This window comes from Callithrix jacchus, chromosome 12 (assembly GCF_049354715.1).
Source record: "Callithrix jacchus isolate 240 chromosome 12, calJac240_pri, whole genome shotgun sequence".
Lineage (NCBI taxonomy): Eukaryota > Metazoa > Chordata > Mammalia > Primates > Cebidae > Callithrix > Callithrix jacchus.
In genome coordinates this window covers 65,577,966-65,605,074 of record NC_133513.1, presented here as the reverse complement: position 1 = coordinate 65,605,074, position 27,109 = coordinate 65,577,966, and the positions used below count along the sequence as shown (strand labels likewise).

The window sequence follows — 27,109 nt, the reverse complement described above, 5'->3', positions numbered from 1 at the left end:
TTGGATCGATCTCCTTCATCATTTTCTTTAATCAGATTAGGGAATCAGTTCTTGATACTCCAGAAACAATTCAGTATACTCATCCTTAAAATTTTGTTTTCCTAGAACTATTGTAAATACCAAAATTTATATCAGTCAGGGTTCTCCAAAGAAGTTAAGAAGGCTGAGAAGTCTCATAATCTTCTGTCTGCAAGCTGGAAGCCCAGGGGTGCTAAGGTGCTACTTTGGGTAGCTCCAGCTTAAATCTGGTGGCATGGGAGCCACAGAAACCAGTAATTTAATTCCCAGTTTAAGTGTGAAGCCCTGAGAATGAGACGTGTCAATAATGTAAGTTCTGGTCCAAATTGAAGGTTCAAGAACTGGAAGCCCTAATGTCTGAGGGCAGGAAAATATCAGTCTTCTAGCTCAAGCAGAGAGCACATTTGCCCTTCTTTTGCCTTTTACTCTGTTGAGTCTTTCAAAGATTGGATGATGTCCACTCAAATTCAAGAGATTTTTCCTCAGATCTTTACTCAGTCTATAGATTCAAATATTAATCTCTTCCAGAAGTACCCCCACAGATGTTCCCAGAAATAATGTTTTACCATCTTTCTGAGTACTCCTTAGCCTAGTCAAATTGACACCTAAAATTAACCATTACAATATCCAATACTGAACTTACGACTTCAAAATTCCCACTGACTTGCATTACCTACACATTTTCCCCTCCATAGCAAGTCATTGAACTGTTCTTTTGATTTTTTTAGGTCAAAAATGTTAATCTTTTTTTTTTCTTTTTAACAAGTGTCACTGTTTCCATTTTGACTACCAGAGTCTACTATTACTAGAGCAATCATTTTGGTCAGATAATATCAGTTCTCTGCTTTAAAGACTCATAGCTTACTATCTTACATGGCTTGAGAAAATCCAAAGCCCTAGGAAAAGCCTGTGGTTACTTATCTCTTGTAAGTCTCCAGCACACTTACTTTGCTCCAACCACAGTGACCTCTTTGCTTTCTCTATAAAATGTCAGTCATGATTCTACCTTAAGACTCTTATACTTTTTAATCAATATGCTTCTAGCATTTTCCCCCCAAATAACCACATGATTCATTCCAATACTTCCTTAAGTCTTTCTTAAATGTCAAATTGCCAGCGACACCTTCTCTAACCACTATATAAAAAGGAAGACTCCCATCTCAGACACACCCATACATGCACAGACACCCTTCTCTGATGTTCACTTTCTTTTCATCTATCTCTAAATTAAATAAATGAGTCTATATATGTATCCATCCATTTATCTATCTAATCTATTCATAATGATAATATTTTCTACTTTACCCTGCTAAGTATCAGTCTTTATAGTTAGAGGAGTTTTCCTAGTTAGGTTTATTGTTGTTTGTTCTGTAACTAGAACAGTGCTTGAAGCATTAAATGTTTTCCATCATAAGAGGTAAGTCATTTCAGCACAATTATAAAAAATCGCTGTTTCAGTCTATATCTTAATTCTAAAATTTAGCAGTTTAAACTTGTGATTTTTTTTTCTCTATGCTTATTAGATCCATTAGTTTCAGCCTTATCATGCCATACGTTTTGCATTCATTGTGTTGTGTATATTCTCCTTTAGTAGTGGAAACTCCATCCTGAAAACTTGGCTTTCACAGTACATTATAGATAAGTTTATAAATCATTTTCACCTTGCAAACTATAGGCTGCCAGATCTAATTATCTTAATATGAACCAGGCTTTACTTTTTGTTGTCACCTGGGCCAGTAACCAGTACCAGGTTTCAGGTTACTTGTCTGCAACACACTCTAACATAGTGTTTTCACATTCATGTTTGAGAGGCAAACAAGATTAACCAACTCTGAGTAATTGAAATAGAAAGAAAAAATGTACTTCAAAATGTAATATTTCTCAAACAATGGTTGGGGATTTATGAAGCAAAATTCGTGAAAAGGACAGGAAATAATGGAGACTAAGAGGGCAGAACTACAATCAGAATCATGCTTTGCATCCACACGATTCTAAGTTTCCCAAATACGCAAGGAGTCTCAAACTCAGAGCATGAGAGAAAATGTGAAATATTTACTATTCTAATTGTTTTTTTCCCTTTCACCTTCTTCCTAATCAATAATATGTACATATTATAAAGTTAACTTTAGTGTTACTTTTTATTTGTTTATATTTAGCAAAGTTGAATGAGTTACTTAAATTCTTTAAATTTTCTTGGGAGTTAATACAATATCAGTAATAGACCAATATTTTGGTATTTATATTAGCAAGTCTAATTTCTTGGTGTTTGTAGATGTCTCAAAGCCTACATGAAAGATAAGAAATCTCCTGAAACTTATACCATGGATTAGTAACTTTTCTATTCATTTTGCTAATTTTCCATTGCATTTCTCCCTTTGAGACATTAATACACCATGCAGAATAAAGTTTATATATTTCAGAAGTAAAATAGCAAATTAATGTAATTTTTCCCCTGAACACTCCAATGTCTTCATTTTTCATCATGATATATATTACTCAGTGTTTCTCTTCAATTAAGGGAATGCAATGCAAGTCTGACCTGATCTATCTTAAACTTCATCATGGGGCTGACATTTTGCAATGAGAATAGCATTGTGTTTCTGGGTCAAAGTTAAATACTACTAACATTTCTTTTATTTATGGAGGAAAGAAAAGACAGCACTGCCATATGCTTTAATCATTTACGTGAGTTGCTTAACAAAAATTGGACAGGCCTTCAGGCTCAAGCAGTGTTTGCTGCTGAGCATTCAATTGCAATTGCATGCTTCCTAACTGAGCTGAAAACAGCCTACAACTAAATTTCCATTTCAATTTCCTCAGCTTGATAACTTAGAGTTACATTTGGTGTAGTTCTATAGCAGGGCAAAGGAGACGGATATTCTAGAAATACTAATAATTTGGCTTGAAAGTCAAGTTGAAATTTACTTAATGATATTAGAGAAACATATTTTACCTACACATAGGTGAGACATAAATAACATAATGCCTAATATAACTAAAACATTGAATATATTTTATTTGTAGACTGTAGGTACAAAGAAAAGTAAGGTAGTAAGTCAATTATCCTGGTTATTTATATTAAATAAGGAGTTTGCTTGGTTTAGACTATTGAAACATTTTCTAGTTTTGAATACAAATATAATTCTCTATTTTCTACTTGATTTTTAAAGTAACTTAGTTGTAACTGAGTAAGCGTGAAATCGCCACAGAGACAAAGACTAGACCATATTACAGGGTCTTTATTGCCAGAAGCCACAGACGACTCCGTCTCTAACCCTTGACCCTGAAGGACGGTGTCAAGATCTTTTATGCCTGTAAACCACCTTCTGGGCGGGGGTGAGGGTGAGAGGCTTTGGATATTCCGAGGGCCAGGGGACTTTGGACATTCCCACTGTTACTTAAGTGGTTCACAGAAGTCAAGATAAGCGTTAGTTTATACATTGTCTGGGTAGGGTGGAAATTACAGACCTTAGTTACTTATTAAAAGTTGCAGGGGCCAAGATGGCATGGGTTTGGACTGCTTGCCTGTCACATTAGGGTTACAGAGAACAGTTTCAACAGAAAGCTAAGGTATGGTGGAGGTATGCAGTTTATGGGGCAATTACCATGTCACAACTTTTAACCAAGAAAACAAAGAAACCTTAATAGATTGAGCTACTCTGTTATGTAACCTTTTAATACATATAGTAAAGCCAGTGATTTTGAGTAGAAATAATTGGTAGCTAAGGCATAAAACTGATTTTATATATTTTGTTCTTATTTTAAATTGTTTTTGTGAATTTTTTAATAAATTCAGGATATAGTTATTTCAAGGAATGCTGTTATATGTCAAATTTAATACATAGAAATATAAATATTTCTATTTTAAAATAATTAACTCAGAATTTACATTTTTTTAAACATATATACATACAGGTATGTACGTAAACCACATGGTAACAATAATATAAATTGGCATTTTTACTGAATACTTACATGTTAATATTTTCTATGTTGAAAAAATCTTCATAATTATAATTTTAATGGCTACCCAGTTATCTTGATATTCAATTATAATTTAAACCATTTTTTCTATAATTGTTTTCTCAAAATAGTTTATTATTAAGGGAGAATGTTCTGTTGAATAATTTCTTTAAGATAATGTCTCAGGTGTGAAATTATAGATGTATTATAACGTTTTCCTTATTCTTACTATGTATCATCACTACAATTTACATGTGTTTTACCAAAGCAGGATGTATATGCAGTGTTGAGTTTTATCATTTAAAAATACTTGGTATGAAGTTATTTCTCAAGTGGAATTTTTCATCTCTCTCTCAAACCTAGTCTGACTTTGTCTAAGCTTTACTATTTTCCTCTGCATGTGAAGAGGAATTTATAATTGGATATGGGCACAAACAATTGTGTATAGAGTTATTTTATATTAGAATTAAGATGCTTTCTTCTGTTTTGTCTCTTATTCTTTTTTCTGTGTTTTGTCTCCATGCCATTTTTACATGGCTGTGTGTATGAACTCCGAGTGCCTCTTGAGGACCAGCTGTCTTTTCTCTCTGCTGTATAAGCATTCAGTTCCAAATATTTAAATTTGCATGGAAAAATAATAAATTAATAAATTAATCTTTCTTAGAACTTAAATTTGTCATGTGTATTAATTCTACATTTTACTATGAATTGAATAAATATTTAAATACATTCATGAACTAATGGATAAAGAAAAGTGCAGGTATTAATGCATTAATTTGATTCAAATAGGACAATATAAAGATCTGATTTGTTTGTATTTAATTAGCAAGTCATTATTATAGCATTATATCATTGTTATAGCAGTAGCCTTCATTTTAATCATGGCTATCTGTATCCATGCTCTTGAGAAGACTAAAATCCATTTATACTTGGCTTGGTCTTGTGACTTGCTTTGGACAGCAAGCACTGGAGTAACAGTCAGTGTGGACTTAATGTGCTTCTGCTTTGGAATATACCTTGCTATGCTGTTTCTGTGAAAACTATGAATCACGCCCATGTGAATGATTCCCAGGCTAGCCTGACAGTCATAGTCACAGATGATAGGGAGCAGTGACCCCCAGACCCCTGTGTTAGTTCGTTCTAGACATATCAGCCCCACGTTGACTGATGGTGATGTGTGCACTCAAATATTACCAGTGGAAAAACCACCCAACTGATTCAAATACATACTGACAGTGCACAGAAATGATTCTTGTTTTCAGGCATTGAGTTTCGGGGTAGGTTATTTCACAGGAAAAGCAAACAAATCATCTGTAAATTATTTGTTACCACAATACCTCAATGTCAGTTGAGTGTAAGGATTACCATTTGATATTATTGATTAAATACAGTCTAATCATTCTAGATGTTAGTATCCTTATATTTTGTTTTTTTTAGTGCTGCTTTTAGGGAAATTCTAGAAAACTTTCCCAAATCAAGGCCAGAAATGAGACATTTTTGTATGAGATATGTGCTTGTTATGGTCTTATGGATTCTGTTGTCTCTAGTGAACCAATAGTTAACTCACAAGAAAGAACAAAACAAATTAAAATTAGTGAACACTCTACATATTACATAGAATATCAGCAGGATGTTGTTTTGTGCAAGCATGTCTATGATTGTGATAAATTAGAAAAACTTACAGTGTATAATGGATCTGAAACTTGAATTTACTATTTTATGTCTCTGTTAATTCTGTATGTTAGAATGCAACAATGATTAGTATTTGATGTAAGGTATATCAGATTTTCTCCTTGACTTTTTGTGACTTAACTTTCATAATATTAGTCAAGATTGAAAGGCAACTTGAACAATTTCTTGAAATGAAAGTAGGATCATTTATAGAATATCCCTTAGGCATTCACAACTACCTGAAGTAGTCATCTCTAAAATAACCCCCTCATGGTCTATCACCTCTAACACAGTGAAATAAATGGCCAGATAAAAATTCACTCCTGTGAAGAAGTATTTCCTTAGGGAATTGTTGCAACTGTGATTATTTTCAACAGTTGAGTAGCATTAAATCTTAACTAGAAACAAATGTAGTATTTAAAAATAAATTCTCACTTTGACATGCTAAATAAATTCTGAAGTTTGGAAGCTTGTTTCCAGTCCATCAGTCACCTTTCTTGAGTGCCTGCTGTGCAGGGAGCATCACACAAGTTCAGTGAACACCTATTACACAATTTCATGATAATTAGTGTTAAAGCTGACCGGTTTCTCATGGCGATTTTACGTATCTTTCATTCCTTCTAATCTGTCCATACTGTTCACATTCTATTTTATCCTCCCAGAACTTCTGCTTCTGATTCTAAATCCCCCAAAGTGAAACTAAACATTTCTTCAGAAGAATGGTAGCTCAGTTGTAGACATATTGAGCCCATTCTTCTAAGGCCTATTTTAGCAACATGTCAGATAATTTAAATGGGAAAAATGATAGATTGGGTTTATGAGGATGAAAACAATCTGGAAGATTCCAGGATGGTTGAAATTCTTTAAAATCTATTAAATGGAAGTGAAATGACACTTATGAATATTACATGTAACAAAAGTTATTTTTCCTTTCTTTTTATGGACATTTATTACTCATTTATTTCATGATCATTTATGAATTTTTTTCATTAATTACAAATAAGTTATGCAATTAATTACATGACGAGATCACTGTTTTACACCCACCCTTTCATACAGTCCTCCCAACTCTTTAACAACAAAACTCAGATGTTTACTTCTTGATTTAGGGTAATGCCTCATTATCAGCATCAGGATTATGAACCTGATTAAAATATTAAAATTTTAAATATTTAACCTTATTAAAATTTTACCAATTTGTAAAACCCTCAATAATTTAAACATATATTTGATAAAATAAAAAATAAATAATCGCATTTTTCTTTTTCAAAGTAGTTGCTACCTAGCTCCCACCTTAATTATGCCTTGGTTTTAAGATAAAAGGCAAATTTTTAAAAGAAAATATTAATAATTTTTATTTCATGAAAGAGTCACAATATACTCTTAAAATAATGCTTAGTTTTCATGTGTATTGAAAAACTAGAAATATTCTTTATTTTAATTAGACAATATGGTGTTATTAAATTTGTGGTCAACTATTCTCATATTGTTAAAAAAAAAAAACAGTTTACGTTTGTAATCCAAATGTTTTTCAGGTTTCCATTATATGATTAAAATCATTGATCTAAAAAAAGTCCAGTTAGTTCTTTCTTAGTATCCTTACCTCAAAAGTATATTAACAATTATTTAAATAATTTATTCTAATCTGCTGCATTCAGTAAAAAAAGAACCTTACTCTTGAATTTAAAAATGTGTACATCTGGATATTAGCACTTTCTTTGAAAAATGAATTATACATTCATTTAACAAATATTTGTTCATCATCTGCTATAAACTCAACACTGTTACTATTTCATCTAGAAAAAAAGTCATTTTTTTTTCTATCAGGAATGCATATTGCTAACTCTGCAAATTCAAGCCACGTGGAAAAGCATTTTTGAAAGTAGATTGTGGAACAAAAACCCAGGAAATTTTTGCTAAAATTATATATCACAAACTGTCATAAATGTGTACTTGCAAAAAATATGCATTTATTAAAAAATAGAAGTAATTACTCTTGTCTTTTTGAGATCAGTGAATTTAAGTCAGGGTAAGGATATATAACCTTAGAGTTAGTCTGACTTGGCTGTGAATAATATTTACATAGTTCTAGAAGTGTAACTGTTGCTATTGGATTTCAACTTTACAACCTATAAAAGAATCAGTGTTGGAAACACTTGGTTATGGTTTCAGGAAAGAAAGAAATATTCTAGAAATGTGAATTGCATAAAATAGAAGAGGGTCTGTTGGGGGTGGGGGGCTGGGAGAGGGACAGCATTAGGAGAAATACCTAATGTAGATGATAGGTTGTTGGGTGCAGCAAACCATCATAGCACATATATACCTATGTAACAAACCTGCACATTCTGCACATGTATCCCAGAACTTAAAGTATAATAATAAAAAGAGAGAAGGAATACATTTATAAAGAGAAAGAAGAATTTATGGAAGTACTAAATCCTTTATTTTATAGTATGAAGACATGGTGAGTTAAGAGACACTGTCATAAGTTAATGAGACAATTTTTTAATTAAGATAGGAAGGTAATCTACACAAAATAAACATAGTACACTATTGACTAGGGAAGTATATCATGGGAAAATAGGGCTTAATATTGATTTTCTATCTTTAATTGTTGAGCATTAATAGATATTTTTCTAAATTTGATAAATTCAGAAATAGAGATGTTAACACATGATAAAGAATTATGTGGAAATCGCCAGAAATATTAAAGTGACAGAGATGGAATGAGTTGTTACTAGGAGTGAGATTGGAGGTGCCTTAAAATGGACTTTAATATTTGATTAGATGCCATCTGTTTGTATTACTTTTTGTTTCAAATATTATTTTAAAATAAAGCAAAACAACAAATATTAACATAATTTTACTTTTCTTAAACTTTCTTCAAAACTTCCCAACCTTTCCTTCCCACCAGTGTAAACATGCAATGCAAATCTATTGTTTATTAGTCAGGAATATTGTCAACAAACTTCAAGGCATCATTCAAGTTCTCTTTTATGCTATAATTATTTGTATTATATTATATATAATATTAAATATATATTATATATAATATAAAAATATATATTATATAAATATTTTATATAAATTATATTATTTATAAAATAAATATTATAGACGTATTTGAAGTGATTTTAATAATATTCCAAGGGAAGAAGAGACTGATCTGCCTCAATTATTTCCCTACAGAGTTGCATTTTATTTAAGTATTTGCTAACACTTTGTTCTGTATCCTTTTGGGAAGCACACTAATTCAAGCAGTTTTGAAATACAGTGTTTTCAGTTATTAGGTTATATTTTCACAGGACTAAGAATCAAGTGATTTGCACTGTGTTTTTATGTGGCAAACATAGAAAGAAAACATGTTTTATTGGTCCTAACTTATTATTGATTATAAGGCGCACTAAGCAAAAACAAAAACACTTAAAGAAAAAAAAAGGCCAACTTATGACCTGCTATTAATTATGAAGCACATCAGTATTTAATACAATATAAAAGTTAAAATATAATTTAGAATATAGTGTTACAAAATACTGTATGTAGAAAATGCTTATTTTCACAGACATTTTCAGAGCTTGCCTCCCCATAGAAATACAGTACTCCACAAATTCTGGCTGCATGAGTAATTCTAAATTTTTATAGTAGTTATTGTTTAAGCAGTAGAAAAAAATGAGGAAATTAATTATATTTCATATAACCCCATATATTCAAAATACCATTTTAACATTCATCCTATGTAAAAATATATTAATGCTATATATCTTAATTTTTGCACAAAGTTTTTGAAATACAATGTGTAGTTTATATTACAGTGTATTTCCATTAAGAATAGCCATATTTTAAGTGTGTCATAACCACAGGTAGTAGCTAACCTATTGGACGGAACCAATGAAGATCAGTTCCATCTTCACAGAAAATTCTGTTGAACAGTACTGACCTGGAGGAGAAGTGAAAATAAAATGGACATTAATAATAAAGTATGATAAATGGTATACAGAGAAGAGGCAACAAATTCAGTCCTGGGTATTAGGAAATATTCCTAGAAATGACATCCCCTTATTCTCCATATAATTTTTGAAATTTAGATATTTATGTTCATTGGGGTAAAAGTTCTTCCAATTATTATTAGCAAAGATGATTTATATTTATGAATCTAATTAATTTCCTAATATAAATTAGTCAAATGTAGCATTGATGCACTAGAAAAGCAAATTGTATTATGTGCAAAACTTTTCAATGTTTCAAAGATAATTTCATTTAAAATGTGCAGAGATAGCCAGCTCTGGTATGATTAAGTTTTTTGTTATTATCTGGCCAGGTACAGTGGCTTACACTTAAAATCCCAGCACTTTGGGAAGCCAAGGTGGGAGGATGACTTGAGCCCAAGAGTTCAAGACCAGCCTGGGCAACATATTGAGACTAATTTCTACAAATTAAATTAGTTAATTAAAAAGCTGGTCCATATTATCAATCTGAAATATGATAAAATGATACAATATTTATGACATTTCTCAGAGAGTTTTCACAGTGCAGTATTCCCTCCTTATTTGTGGTTTTACTTCCCTTGGTTTTAGTTACCCATCATCAACCACAGTCTAAAAACAGGTAATGTATAGTAAGACATTTTGAGAGAGGAAGAGATCATGTTAATATAACTTTTGCTTACAGTATATTGCTATAATATTTTATTTTATTAATTATTGCTATTAACCTCTTACTGTGCCTAATTTATAAATTAAACTTTTAATTGTAGGTATTTATGTATATGAAAAACATACACAGGGTTCCATGCACATAGGAAAGAAAACATAGAGTTTAGTGCTATCTAGTTTCAGGCAACCACTGGAGGTCTTGAAGTATATCTTCCACAGATAAGGGCAACTAACATATATGTTTGTGAACATTACAGTATGTTCAGTTAAGGGAAGTTGTGTTTAACCAGGCTTCTGAAGTTATTTGAAAACATTACATGTATAGTAGATAATAGAATTTCAATGATGTAGTACTCTTGTATTTTTCTCCAGGCAAAAAGCCACATTGCACACATATGTGAAAACATGTATATATGTGTATGTATGTGTTTAAGCTAACACATGCCAGAAACCAGTCTTGAAAGCAAAGATAAGATAGGAACTTGGCTGCTGGGATCTCACTGTGGTGATTATTACAGTTCACCAAACTGTGCAATGCTGGAAAAACCAGTTTCTGTAGTATCTTTTAAAAACGTGTTTGTCAGTTAGCAGAGTGGTGCAGCGGAAGCATGCTGGGCCCATAAAAGTGTGTTTGTCTAAATTACTTTGATGATTGCAAAATATAACATTTTTTCCTACTGTATACTAAAGCAGAGTGCTTACATAGAAAGTGACATATCTCCCTTACTTTTCCTAAGAAAATGACCATTATTGGCCGGGTGCAGTGGCTCACTGTTGTAATCCCAACACTTTGGGATTCTGAGGTGGGTGGATCATGGGGTCAGGAGTTCATAGACAGCCTGTCCAACATGATGAAATAACTAAAAAGTACAAAGATTAGCTGTGTGTGGTGGCATATGCCTGTAGTCCCAGCTACTTGGGAGGCTGAGGCAGGAGAATCACCTCAACCTGGGAGGCAGAGGTTGCGGTGAGCCAAGATCATGCCACTGCACTCCAGTGTGGGCAACAGAGTGAGACTCTGTCTCAAAAAAGAAAAAAAAGAATGACCATTATTGAATATAACAAATGAATAAAATTTTACTGAATTTTTAATCTTTATATTCAAATTATATCTGAGTCTTTGAATTTCAAAAACAGGATAGATGATTCTACTTTCAAAATGTTTACTTGCAGTATCTTGAGATTTCAGGAGCAGAATTGCTAAACACCTGGCAAGTCTTACTTTTCTCTTGCTGGGAAGCTCCACACTTCCTGTCCCTTACAGGGAGGTGAAAAAACATACCCGTAGAAAAGAAGAAGGGATGAATGAGAAGATAAGGAAGAATAGGAGAAGAAAGAGAGAAGAAAGAAGGTCAGTGCAACCTTTAAATGGGGTGGCCCTTGAAGGTAGAGGATTAAATGAATCTTGATTTCCTAGACTCCTTTAGTCCTTAAAGCCTCAGCAGTACTGACAGGATGGCGCATCTCATGGTTAGAATATTTCAGAAAAAGACACTAGAGGGATTTTATAGCTTTTGCCTATAAGTAAAAGGAAAGCTGCTGTCAGTTTTCTATCCAGCACTATTCTAACCTCTTACTCAGTAACTTGTTACCTTAGTCATTAATTTCTCATGTGTAACGTGCCTTTTTGCCTGGAGAAAAATACAAGAGTACTACATCATTGAATTTCTATCATCTATTATTGATGTAATATTTCAAATAATTTCAGAAGGCTGGTTAAACGTGACCTCCCTTAACTGAAGCAGTGGTAAGTATTTTTCTTACCATGAAGAATTTCCACAGCATCATTTTAGCAGTTTCCATTCTTTTTCCTATTCCTCTAATTATATTTACTCATCATATTTTGAAATAAAATTATAATTGGCAGAGATTGATGAAGAAAAAGGTGAAAATATAAAGGACATGAGATGTTGACAGTATTTCCAAATATTTCTTGCACTGAATTAAAAACACATAGAGATACTGCATACAATCTAAATGTGCAGCTAAAAATTATTAAACAGTTAACACCTCTTTAACCAGTTTCAAGATCAAAATGTAAAATAATATGAGCACCCTGAAAACTGATTCAAATCACAACTGCTCCTTTTCTTCTACAGGCAAACCCTATCCTCAATTTAAAGGTATTAACTGCTCACTTTCTTTGTAGTATTACTACCTAAAGCATGATAACTCAGTGGAATCATTCAGTTTGTCTATTTTTGAGCATTGTTTAAATGGAAATAATGCATTATATATAAATGTGGCTCTGAATTCTCTTGATCAATATTGTACTTGTGAGATCAATTGAAATTAGTGTGTGTAATTGTAATTCCATTTTCTTGTGATTGTTGTAAAGCATTTCAGTTGATGGATGTACCCACAATTTATACACCAGTTTTGTTTTTAATGGGCATTTGGATAGTTTCCAGTTTAGGGCTTTTATGATGAATGCTGTGAATATTCTTATGCCATGTTTCTGAGTTCACATATAAATACATTACTGTTGTCTATGTACCTATGAAGAAATAGTTGGGCTTTTCATATCTTTAAATTACTAGATAATATGACACTGCTTTCCAAAGCAATTGTATAAATTTATATTCCCTAAAAAGAATAGTGTGAGTTCTTCTACACTTATACAATCACCTGGAATTTAATTTTATTTTCTCTTTTGGGTGCAATTTATTGCAACTTTAATATGCTTTTCTTTGATGACTAATGAAATTCAACATTTTTCAGTTGTTTTACTACACATGCCAATTTCTTCTTTATTTACATTTTTTACCTGTTTTGTGTTATTTTTTCTATTGATTTGTAATTCTTTAGATTTTCTGATTATGTGTCTTTATACATTTCATGTATGGTTTCCGACTTTAACTTATTTTATGATCAAATTTTTATGACCAAAACTTATGTTTAAACTTTATGATCAGGTTGGGCATGGTGGCTCACTATTGCAATCCCAGCACTTTGGGAGGCTTAGGTGGGTGGATCACTTGAGATCAGGAGTTCAAGACCAGCCTGGTCAACATGGTGAAACTCCGTCTTTACTAGAAATACAAAAAATTAGCCATTAGTGCTGACAGGTATCTGTAATCCCAGCTACTCTGGAGGTTGAGGCAGGAGAATCACTTGAACCTGGGAGGCAGAGGTTGCAGTGAGCTGAGATCATGCCATTTCACTCCACCCTGGGCAACAAGAGCGAAAGTCCATCTCAAGAAAAAAATTTAAAAAAACAAAACACTAAACTTCATGATCATTGCTTTTTGTGTTCTGTTGAAAATGTTTGGCCTGGCATCTGGGGATGGTCTCAGCGCTTGGTGCCTGGCCCAGATTCCTTCAAAATATCTACTGTTAACGAAACCCTGTGCAAGTTCAGCTTGGAGGGAGATCACTCTACACCCTCAAGTGCATATGGGTCAGTCAAAACCTACACCAGCTTTGATGCTTAGCAGGACGCTTTGTACATTGAAATGGCCATCAAGACCAAAAGTGTGGATGAGGTCACCATTGTCAGCATTTTGACCAACCACAGAGACAGGATACTGCCTTCCACCTACCAAAGAAGGATCAAAAAGGAACTTGCATCAGCACCAAAGTCAGCCTTATCGGGCCATCTGGAGTTGGTGATTTGGCGGGCCTATTGAAGATACCTATTCAGTATGATTCTTCTGAGCTAAAAGCTTTCCTGAAGGGGCTGGGAACCCATGAGGACTCCCTCATTGAGATGATCTGCTCAAGAACCAGTTGGGAGCTGCAGGAAGTTAACAGAGTCTATAAGGAAATGTACAAGACTGATCTGGAGAAGGACATTATTTCAGACACATCTGGTGACTTCCACAAGGTGATGGTTGACCTGGCAAAGGGTGGAAGAGCAGAGGATGACTCTATCATTGATTATGAACTGATTGACGAAGATGTCTGGGATCTCTATGATGCTGGAGTGAAGAAGAAAGGAACTGATGTTCCCAAGTGGATCAGCATTATTACTGCATGGAGCATTTCCCACCTCCAGAAAGTAGTATGTACAAGAGCTATAGCCCTTAATGACATGTTGGAGAGCATCAAGAAAGAGGTTAAAGGAAACCTGGAAAATGCTTTCCTGAACCTGGTCCAGTGCATTCAGAACAAACGCCTGTATTTTGCTGACTGGCTGTATGATTCTGTGAAGGGCAAGGGGACTCAAGATAAAGTCCTGATCAGAATCGTCATCTCCTGTAGTGAAGTGGACATGTTGAAAATTAGGTCTGAATCCAAGAGAAAATATGGCAAGTCCCTGTACTACTACATCTAGCAAGACACTAAGGGCGGCTACCAGGAAGTGCTGCTGTACCTGTGTAGTGGAGATGATTGAAGCCTGACACAGTATGAGCATCCAGAAATGGTGCTCCCCATGCTTCCAGCTAACAGATCTAGAAAACCAATTGGGACTAACAGTTCCTGTAGTTGTCCCTGTGAGGATGATGTTAGCATTGCCCCAACCTTATTTTAGTTGCCTAACCATTGCCAAGCTTTCCTGTCTAATCTCTCCTGTAAGCCAAAGAAATGCACATTCCAAGGAGTTGGAAGTGAAGGCTATAATGTGAAACACTTGCCTCCTGTGTACTGTGTCATAAACAGATGAATACATTGAATTTGTACTTTAGAAACAAATGAATAAAAAAGAAAATACTTATATTCCTTGAAGTTATGAGTATATTTATATTCTTTTGGATCCTCTCGCATTTTGCTTTTCGTATTTTGTTCTACATTGACATGACTCACATTTGAGTCATTTTTTTTCCAAATACGTGTATTTAATTTTCTCATTTACTTAAACGATTCTATGTCCCCACTTCTCTGAAATGCCTATATTGTGTTAAATCAGATGTCTATAAATTCATAGTTTTTTTGGTATACGAATTCAATTCTGTTGGATGATTTGTTTGTCCTTTCAATACTACCATGCTATACTAAATATGGTAACTTTCTATTACAAAATTGTATCTGTAGAACGAGTCATGCCACATTGTTATTCTTCAAGGAAATCTTGGCAGATTCTATCCTTTTAATGTTCAAAAGTGAATAAGCTTGGCTAGGATTTACAAATCTATTATAATTTTGAATAATAATCAATATGGAAAAAATTGTCATTGTTACAAATGAATCTTATAATTCTGATAACACAGCTCTATTAATTTAGACATTTTAAAATTTCTCTAGTGATATTTTGTAGTTTGTCCAAATAGGTTCGTTGGTATATTTGTTTCATATATTGGTAGATCTTTTATATTTTAATAACATTTTAAATTGCATTTTTAATATGTAATTGTTGCAATAGACTAATACACGTCTGTTTATTTACTCTTGTTCATTACCTTATAAAAAGTTACAGAAATTTTAAAATTACATAAGTATTCTTTCAGATTGTATCCACAATCATATTATTTTAGAAAAATGAAATTGTATTTCTTCCTTGTAAATATGTATACCTTTTTTTCTCTTGACTTACTTAAACACCTGGAACCTCCAGCATTATATAGAATGTATAATACAAAAAAACCGGCAGGGTACCGAAGGTCCACCTCTGTCAGTGCAGGCCCCTAGAACTGTAAGTTTGCATTAGTACTGATTTATGTGTTGTTGCATTTCTCTAAATTCCATTTGGAAGAGCAAATGAAAATATGTAATTGAACCCAGGTTGAGGATTTACAGAAAAGGGTCAGTGAATTAAAGATTCTGGCATGGGAGTACTTTGGGTGGTCACTCAAGGAATGCTGGCTTCATAGAAAAGTAAGTGTTCTCTTTGTAAAGAACATCAGCTTACTCCAAGTAAAAGAAGAAGACTCAGAAGAGGTCTTGATGGTGCTGAATGGTTTGTTGTTAGTTTTAGAGTGAGAATTTTTGAAGAAGATTGGTTGTGTTCAGAAAGAATGTTATTGAAGTACACTGAGTTTATGAAGTAGAAGATTTCTGAATAATTTATGGTTTATATAAAATCTTTTGAATTTTAAGGAGTCAAGTTCTAATTTTTTTGCATACAGTTAAGCAATTGAGTCAATAATGATTTTAGAATTCAGTCTCCATTATTAAGGCAAATAACAAAGAATACCTTGCTGTAGTCCAATGTTTCTACAAGTGGAAAAGCCAAATAACATTTAAAACAAAGCAGAACAAAACAAAAGTTATTTAAAGGCAATAGAAAAGTAATACGGGGATAATATGAGAGACCAAGTTCCAGAGTCATGGAATCTTGACTTTATCTTAGAAAGATGAAGTAACAGCTAGTTACATTTTTTCATGGAACATGCAAATACTTGTTACAAGATAATGGACTATGATTTCAGGCAAAGAGCTTAGTTGGAAGGCCACAAAGGTAGGAGGCAGGAAAACTAAAAGAATTACAAGTTGGATTTTTGGAAAGGTAGGAGCAGAGAACAGAGCTCATGCAGTTCTGGTTACTATACTGCATGATAAAAATCCTCAGAACTTAACACCATCAAACAATGAACTCTTTTATTTTGCTCATGATGTTAAATGTTTGGAATTCAAGAAAGCTTTAGCTGGGCAGCTTAAAGTGTCTCACGTAGTTGCAGTCAGTTGTCAGCTGGGCTACAGTCATCTGATATTTGGAGTTAAATATGCAGCTAATATGGCTCATTCTCATGGCCATTAATGCTAGGGCTTGCCAAGGAATTCAGCTTAACCTGGTGACCAAAGAGCCTACACAAGTCCTCTCCTTCATAGCAGCCTCTGCAGCCTCTTGGTATTCAAATATTTTACATGACGGCTGACTTCTTAGGAGAACCAAACTAAAGTTCTGCAGTATGTCATAAAAGTCAGTGAGCTCCTGGAAGGTAAAAGCTTTTTTTTTTTTTTTTTAATAAGACTCTTAATCCTCTATTACCTTCTTCCAAGTCTTCCACTTCTGTTTCCAATTGTTTTTGACATTCTTGTACACACACCAATAATAATGATAATAATAGTAGTACTAGTAGGAATAATAATAGCTAAAAATATATAAGAACATGATTTAGGTGCTATTATGAGCACTTTATTAACTTTCTTAATCTTCACCACAATCCTATTAGGTAGGAATGATTGTTATCCCTCTTTCACAGTTGAGGAAACTGAGTTACACAGAGGTTCAACAACTTACCAAAAATCACAAAGCTAGTATCTTGCAAAGTCTGGATTGGAATCCAAGAGTCTGACTGCAGCCTCCATGCTCTTTAACATTATGCTATGCTCATCATAAACACTTTGGACTCATTAGGTCCGTTTGAAAACCAGATGCTGATAGATATTAGGATCTAGTCAGAGAGGATATCATTTTGCTTGATGTTCAGATAGCAGTCTGATGAGGAACTATTTAAATGATTTTTAGGGATTTTACTGAGAATAAAGAATGGAGTGAGGATTGAAACATGGGTTTTCATACAGGGACTAGAACACTCTCTATGAACCATATTATGAGTCTAGAAAAATTATTTCATGCTACTAATACAAGTTGGGTGACTTTGAAAACTACTCTAAAATCTGCTCTTGAGGGGATAAAGGTATCCCCGCCCTAATCTCACAGCCATGTACACTTCCTCTACCATCCAAAAAACGCTGAAACTCCTTCAAGTTATTTGGGTCATAAAAGAATACAGACTTTGCTTGCTTCTCTTCTGATCTTCATCTCAAATCTTCTTCTCTTGGTGTATGCTTGTGATTAAATTATAAATTAAATTATAAATTTAAGCTATAAATTATAAACTCAAGAAAGCTTAACTGACTTGTTAGAAAGGCTCTTGAAGCTGGGACACTGTCCCCTTGAGCTAGTTCATGCATTGTTCAGCTAGAGAGCAACCCATGTATCTCAGTCTTTTTCTCTCTCAGGGAGTGGTAATGAATTTAATGATCATTTCTGTACTGAGGTAAAAAGTGTCTGCTTATTACAGCAGTGAGGGGACTCCCCATGGGTGCAGTGAATAGCACTTACATCATACATTTGTCTTGGGTGTAGCAGAACTTGTTCAGAGTGGACGCTCTTAGTACATGTAGCATGACTGATAGTTTTATGCTCAACCTTTGCAGGTCTACAAAATCATATAAATAAATAATTCTATTAACTGCCAGGATTCCCTTGAAAATCACTGGGTGTGGTTCTGTGTGTCTTTACAAATTTCTCCGTGACTATGTAAGAAGTTATATATACCGGAATAATTTAAGAAAAAGGTAAATAACTCTAATTTTCTTTTTGGTGGTTTGATTTTTTTTGTCCTCCTCTTCTTTCTTCCCCCTTCTTCTTCTTTTTCTATAATTTGCTACTGTAGAAACATAATACAGAAAGGTAGTACTACATCTTTAGAACATGAAGCGAGGAAGTGACGATACCCTTGCTGATCAAAAACTAATTATAAGAAAAATGGTTAAGAAATAGAACAAAAGAAAAATACTCAAACAATGAAGGTCTTAAATCAAAATAGAAACAGAAAGCTCACTTTGTAAACTTCAGCATTTTATGGTTGTTACACAGCTTACAGGTAAAATTAATTTTCTGGAACGTGGCTCATTAACATTTTTATTGTTTGCCATATTTTAAAATAATATTGTTATGTACCATTGGATAAAACTAATAGTGCATTAAAATGGTCTCACCTTAAATCAGAGACAGTTTGCTGTAACTAGAATTTCCAATTCTCTAATGACTTTTTTGTCTGCTATGAAAAGAAAACGCTTCTATATTAAAATGGTATACAGGAGCAAAAAGAAATTTATGATCTAAACTTGCTGCAAATCATTTGTATTGATCTGTTTTGTTTCCATTCTGCTGAAGCTAATGGAAATCATTTGTCACCTGACTTGTCCCAGCTGATTTGAAAAAAAACAAAACAAAACAAAACAAAAAACACTGGACCATTTATCAGACAGCTGAAGGTCTGATACAAGTGTGCTTATGTCTGCAATTGCCAAGATGCGTTCAGCTTCTGGGCAAGTAGTGAATATTAGACTATATTGGTCATAGGCTTAAATAGATAAATATGAATATATACGTAATACATTGTAATAAAACAGTAAACAGGAAACTTATATTAGCCAGTAGAATACTCTACTCAGAAGTAATAGTTTAACAGTTTTTATTTAGTAAGGACTAACATTAAAATATTATTTAATATTAAATATGGTAATATATACTGGAAATAAAAGTAAAAACATCATTACGACAATGCATTAAAGTCAATAAACAAGCTTCTTCGGTGACACATACATTCTTTTGAGGTTGACTTTTCCCTTTGAAGAACATTTTTGGTGAGTCAAACATTTAATCCGTGTAATTTTATAAATGAATTTATTTTAAATTTACTTATATTAAAATAAAAGGTATGTTTCTCTGCTGTGTTTATGCAAGAAATTTTTAAGAGTTGCTCTTGAGAAGTCAATTACGTTTTGCATAATTTTCAATCTCATAAACACACTACTTCATACATCCCAACCCACATACATATTCCACATTCAGCTGAAGGTGAAAAGAAAATCTCTCTCACAAACCTTTTGTGACATTCTTTCAGGCTATTAAAGAACAAAAATATTTGTTAAGAATAATTTATTCAAACTTTGTCATTATGGTACTCATGTTAATAATTGATCTCACATTAAGACAAATTTACCTATGAGTTAAACTCATATATAAAACAACACGATAAAGCTCAGTAACGAGTGAACTACTTTCCAGAGATGCACTGTATCTTTAATATATGTAATGAGCATTCATTTCTATTTATTTTTTAATATGCTATTTTTTTCTGTATCTCCTGCATTCCTTCTCTGCTAGTTGTACAATATCAACTTGAACAGAATTTCAGAATTTGCATTTAAGTACTAAAATTGAAGAGGAGAATATGGCTCATTCATTCATTCATTCATTCATTCATTTCACAAGTATTTATCAAATACTTCTGGGAACCGGAAATTCTGATAGAATCTGGGGATACAACGGTGTGAAAAAAGAGAATATATTTGTGTTCTTTTAGAATATAAATTGGAACTGCATAAGAGGTTATAATTCATTTCATAGTCTGTTCTTGTTTGATGACAAATTCATGATATAAAGTTATTTGATAAAATATAGGAACATGTGCACTAACTCAGACTATTCTTGAAATTTATTTCCTTTAGTCATCCAATTATTAAATAGTGTATTTTAATCAAAAATTTTGTATGGGCTAATTACAATTTTCTGAACATGTAGAAAATTATGAGACATTGAGGACAAGTGTTTTAAGTTTTTCATATTTTTAAAATATCTGTCAGATATTAACTTAATTTGTTGAATACATGAGTGAGTTAATTACTAAATGCTCTCATCTCTCCTCTCATGGTTTAGCATTTCCTTTGTACTCTAAAATTAGAAGGAGCTAAAAATATCAGTGATATTTATAAATTTGACACTACAGCTGTACTAAATAAAATTTAAGGATTCTTATTTATTATTTGATGTCATTTGGGTACTAACCTCCTGTTAGTCATCATCGTAGTTCAAATTGTAGACATCAGATCAAAATTACTAGTGTTTTGATGTAATTCATTCATTCGACAAACTTTGGTCACTTCCATCACTTGAACAGGGATGGGGATACAAAGGAAAATTATAGTTCCCTAGCCTCAGGAATTAACTTTACTAGAAAACATAGTCATGTATAGGAAAAAAAAAAAAAAAATATATATATATATATATATATATATATGATTTAACTGAATGTATGATCTAATAAAGTTACAAACAATTTTTGAGTATATAAAACAGAGCAAATAACTGTTTATAAAACTCTGGAAAATCTTCACATAGGAAAAAAGAGAGAAGCCCTCAGAAAAAAGGCATTGAAGCTTACAGAAACATGGAAGGCCATGAGGCATTCAGGTCAATGTGAAAAATTCAACATGGATGAAGATGTGTTCTGTGACCAGCTAGGAAAGATACTTTCTAAAGGCCACACTAAAAAAACAAAACAAAACCTCACTTTTTTTAAATCAGAGGAATAGGAAGTCAATTTAGGTTTGGAAGAAGGAGATAAACGTGCTTTTTTTTTAAAGTAAAAGATTATATGCTTAAACCATGAGCAAATCATTTAGAAAATAGAGAAAAATGGAAAATAAAGATAAGTATATGGATTCTACTATCAACCTACAACCTGGAGATACTCTGTGCTAACATTTCAGGTATACTGCAGAATATGTTTCTAATAATCACGTGGATATTGCAATATGGAATCATACTATACATGCTGTATCTCATCTGTGTCTGCAATTGATGATGTAGCTCTATATTGATAAGAAAATCTATCTTAAATGCTGATAATTGTTAAATTTGAAAAGTAAATTCTACATGTTAAATGTTAAATGAATAGGGAATATAATCCCAGTAAGATAATAAAACACACTTTACTCTTTACAAAAATAATCTCCGGAATGAATCAGAGGTGTAAACAGCAAAACAGGGAAAAGCTCTATAGTTTCTTAGAAAAATACATAGAAGCCCTTTATTTCATATATAGTGACCTTCACTGGAAACAACTTCCAAGTATTACACACAAAACTGAGAAATCAGAAAATAAAATATTGATTAATTTGTTTATGTCTTTAAAAAAAATAGGTATGCACTGCAACCACACAAGCAAAACCAAACCAGGAAGTCTTGAAAGTAATTGTAACACCAACAAAAACTATATAACTAATATACTCAATGCAGCATTCCTTCAAATAATTTTTTCTAGGAAATGTCTGCAGATCATAGATACCTAGATTGATAAACTATCACAAATGTAACTCCTTGTAAATGGTCACTCAGCTCAAGGAATAGAATGTCATCAGTGTTCTAGAGGATTCCTTTGTGCCCCTTTCCTGATGCTACTTTTTCCTGAGTAACTACTATTCTAATATCTTTAGTATAAATTATTTTCATCCAGTTTGTTCGTTATCTAAAAAGAATCACAAGTATGAGTATTTTTTGTATGACTTCTGCTCCATGTATGTGATATTTAACCATATTGTTTATGTGGCTATCGATTGTTTATTATTCCTACTGAATGGTATTTCCTTGGGGCCTACCCCACAGTGTATTCATTCTCTTGATATTTATTGCTCTACTTCTACCTATTGTTTTCATGCTGTATTTTTCTGTTCATTAGATGACACTATTTCTCAGATGCCTTTAGCTGCTCTTAAGTTTGCTGCCTAGAATTTCTTTCCCTTTGCTTGTACATCTCCCAACATGAATTTTGTCTCCTGTAGAAAGAGCACACTTCCTTATTCTGGCGTTTCTTTCTGGTAGCTGCATTATAGAGTACAATGGCTTAAGCTCTTAGAAATGAACACCAGCCTTAGTGATCAAGCATTTAGAAATAGGGAATCAAAACTGTATTGATGTGACTTCAAATAAAATGTTTACTTTATCAGTAAAAGCTACTTCCTTGCAACACCTAGGTCCTATTAATTCCAGGCTACCTCTCGTGATTGAGTAACTGTTCTAACACACACAAAACTTTCTTGTAACATACTCTACCTCCAAGCCAACCCCAGATACCTTTTTACTCTGTATTTTTACCAGGACAGGATAAGAAAGAAAGGATTTGGGCTGCAAACATTTTCAGGGACTTTCCCAAACAGGCATTTTCTCATTGGAACTGGTTGAAGAATGAAATAGCTATTTCCTATTTGCTGTGCTCTTGAGGAATACTTCATAAATAGAAACAGTGAAGTGAAGGAAATTCTGCTTCAGCAGTGTTCAAGAAACTGTTTAAGTTGTACTAGAGCTTTGTGTGAGGATGAGACAAGAAAGTGTGTTGTCTTCAGTGTTATAAAAGTTCTAGAAGTCTCCCTTAAAACTTTATATCTGTATATAAGTACTTCCATTATCCTTTTTTATATATTTTTTTGCATTTTTATGGCTTATATTTTTTAAAATTTATTGCATTAGGTTTTGGGGTACATGTGAAGAACATGTAAGTTAGTTGCATAGGTACATACGTGACAGTGTGATTTGCTGCCTTCCGCCCCTTCACCTGTATCTGGCATTTCTCCACATGCTATCTCACCCCAATTCCCCACCCCCCGATGTCCCTCCCCCATTCCCCCCAACAGACCCCAGTGTGTGGTGCTCCCCTCCCTGTGTCTATGAGTTCTCATTGTTCAGCACTCGCCTATGAGTGAAAACATATGGTATTTCATTTTCTGTTCTTGTGTCAGTTTGCTGAGAATGATGGTCTCCAGGGTCGTCCATGTCCTGACAAAGGACACAAACTCATCGTTTTTGATGGCTGCATCATAATATTCCATGGTGTATATGTGCCACATTTTCCCTGTCCAGTCTATCATCGATGGGCATTTGGGTTGGTTCCAGGTCTTTGCTATTATAAACAGTGCTGCAATGAACATTTGTGTGCATGTGTCCTTATAGTAGAACAATTTATAATCCTTTGGATATATACCCAGTAATGGGATTCCTGAGTCAAATGGAATTTCTATTTCTAGGTCCTTGAGGAATCACCACACTGTCTTCCACAATGGTTTAACTAATTTATACTCCCACCAGCAGTGTAAAAGTGTTCCCATTTCTCCACATTCTCTCCAGAATCTGTTGTCTCCAGATTTTTTAATGATCGCCATTCTAACTGGTGTGAGATGGTATCTCAGTGTAGTTTTGATTTGCATTTCTCTGATGACCAGTGATGATGAGCATTTTTTCATATGTTTGTTGGCCTCGTGTATGTCTTCTTTTGTAAAATGTCTGTTCATATCCTTTACCCACTTTGGAATGGGCTTGTTTTTTCCTTGTAAATCTGTTTTAGTTCTTTGTAGATTCTGGATATCAGCCCTTTGTCAGATGGGTAAACTGCCAAAATTTTTTCCCATTCTGTTGGTTGCCGATTCACTCTAATGACTGTTTCTTTTGTCGTGCAGAAGCTGTGGAGTTTGATTAGGTCCCATTTGTCTATTTTGGCTTTTGTTGCCAATGCTTTTGGTGTTTTGGTCATGAAGTCCTTGCCTACTCCTGTGTCCTGAACAGTTTTGCCTAGATTTTCTTCTAGAGTTTTTCTGGTGTTAGGTCTCATGTTTAAGTCTTTAATCCATCTGGAGTTAATTTTAGTGTAAGGATTCAGGAAGGGGTACAGTTTCTGCTTTCTGCACATAGCTAGACTGTTTTCCCAACACCATTTATTAAACAGGGAATCCTTTCCCCATTGCTTGTTTCTGTCAGGTTTGTCAAAGATCGGATGGTTGTAGATATGTTGTGTTGCCTCTGATGCCTCTGTTCTGGTCCATTGGTCTATATTTCTGTTTTGATACCAGTACCATGCTGTTTTGATTACTGTAGCCTTGTAGTATAGTTTGAAGTCCAGTAGTGTGATGCCTCCCACTGTGTTCTTTTTGCTTAGAATTGACTTGGCTATGCGGACTCTCTTTTGGTTCCATATGAAGTTTAAGGTGGTTTTTTCCAGTTCTGGGAAGAAGGTACTTGGTAGCTTGATGGGGATAGCATTGAATTTGTAAGTTACTTTGGGTAGTGTGGCCATTTTCACAGTATTGGTTCTTTCTAACCATGAACATGGAATGTTTCTCCATCTGTTTGTGTCCTCTGTTATTTCGTTGAGCAGTGGTTTGTAGTTTTCCTTGAAGAGGCCCTTTACGTTCCTTGTTAGTTGTATTCCTAGGTATTTTATTCCCTTTGTAGCAATTGTGAATGGTAGTTCATTCTTGATTTGTCTCTTTCAGTCTGTTATTGGTGTATAGGAATGCTTCTGATTTTTGCACATTGATTTTGTATCTGAGACTTTGCTGAAGTTGCTTATCAGTTTCAGGAGATTTTGGGCTGAGATGATAGGGTCTTCTAGATATACAATCATGTTGTCTGCAAATAGAAACAATTTGGTTTCCTCCTTTCCCCACTGAATACCCTTTATTTCTTTTTCTTGCCTGATTGCTCTGGCTAGAACTTCCAATACTATATTGAATAGGAGTGGTGAGAGAGGGCATCCTTGTCTAGTGCCAGATTTCAAAGGGAATGCTTCCAGTTTTTGCCCATTTAGTACGATATTGGCTGTTGGTTTGTCATAAATAGCTTTTATTATTTTGAGATATGTTCAATCAATATCTAGTTTACTAAGGGTTTTTACCATAAAGGGCTGTTGAATTTTGTCAAAGGCCTTCTCTACATCAATTGAGATAATCATGTGTTTTTTGTCTTTTGTTCTGTTTATGTGCTGAATTACATTTATAGACTTGCATATGTTGAACCAGCCTTGCATCCCCAGGATCAATTCTATTTGATCATGGTGGATAAGCTTTTTGATGTGCTGTTGCAATCAGCTTGCCAGTATTTTATTGAAGATTTTTGCATCTATGTTCATCATGGATATTGACCTGAAGTTTTCTTTTCTTGTTGGGTCTCTGCCGGGTTTTGGTATCAGGATGATGTTGGTCTCATAAAATGACTTGGGAAGGATTCCCTCTTTTTGGATTATTTGGAATAGTTTCAGAAGGAATGGTACCAGCTCCTCTTTGTGTGTCTGGTAGAACTCGGCTGTGAACCTATCTGGACCTGGGTTTTTTTGTGTGTGGTAGGCTCTTAATTGCTGCCTCAACTTCAGATCTTGTTATTGGTTTCGACTTCTTCCTGGTTTAGGCTTGGGAGGATGCAAGTGTACAGGAATTTATCCATTTCTTCCAGGTTTACTAGTTTATGTGCATAGAGTTGTTTGTAATAATCTCTGATGATGGTTTGTATTTCCATAGAATCTGTGGTGATGTCCCCTTTATAGTTTTTAATTGCATCTGTTTGGTCATTCTCTTTTCTTTTTAATTAATCTGGCTAGTGGTCTATTTTGTTGATCTTTTCAAAACACCAGCTCCTGGTTTTATTGATTTTTTTGAAGGGCTTTTTTGTCTCTATCTCCTTCAGTTCTGCTCTGATCTTAGTTATTTTTTGTCTTCTGCTAGGTTTGGGTTTTTTTCGATTATGCTTCTCTAGCTCTTTCAATTTTGGTGATAGGGTGTCAATTTTGGATCTCTTCTTGTTTTTCATGTGGGCACTTACTGCTATATATTTTCCTCTAGAGACTGCTTCAAATGTGTCCCAAAGATTCTGGCAAGTGTGTCTTCGTTCTTGTTAGTTTTGAAGAACATCTTTATTTTTGCCTTCATTTCATTGTTTATCCAGTCAACATTCAAGAGCCAGTTGTTCAGTTTCCATGAAGCTGTGCGGTTCTGAGTTAGTTTCTGAATTCTGAGTACTGACTTGATTGCACTGTGGTCTGAAAGACTGTTTTTTATGATTTCTGTTCTTTTGCATTTGCTGAGGAGTGATTTACTTCCAATTATGTGGTCAATTTTAGAGTAGGTATGATGTGGTGCTGAGAAGAATGCATATTCTGTGGATTTGGGGTGGAGATTTCTGTAAATGTATATCTGGTTTGCTTATTCCATGTCTGAGTTCAACTCCTGGATATCCTTGTTAATTTTCTGTCTGGTCGATCTGTCTAATATTGACAATGGGGTGTTAAAGTCTCCCACTATTATTGTGTGGAAGTCTAAGTCTCTTTGTAAGTCATTAAGAACTTGCCTTATGTATCTGGGTGCTCCTGTATTGGGTGTGTATATATTTAGGATCATTAGCTCTTCTTGTTGCATCATTCCTTTTACCATTATGTAATTTCCTTCTTTGTCTCTTTTGATCTGTTGCTTTAAAGTCTATTTTATCAGAGATGAGAATTGCAACTCCTGCTTTGTTTTGCTCTCCATTTGCTTGGTAAATCTTCCTCTGAGCCTTTGTGTGTCCTTGCATGTGAGATGGGTTTCCTGGA

General features: G+C 33.8%; 1 long non-coding RNA gene and 1 pseudogene across 1 annotated transcript in view; both read left to right on the top strand.

Moving 5' to 3' along the window:
* LOC144578688 (uncharacterized) overlaps positions 1-27,109 on the top strand; it is an 867,227-nt gene that overhangs the window by 63,556 nt on the left and 776,562 nt on the right. The window lies entirely within an intron of this gene.
* On the top strand, positions 13,179-14,912 carry LOC100410139 (annexin A2 pseudogene; annotated as a pseudogene).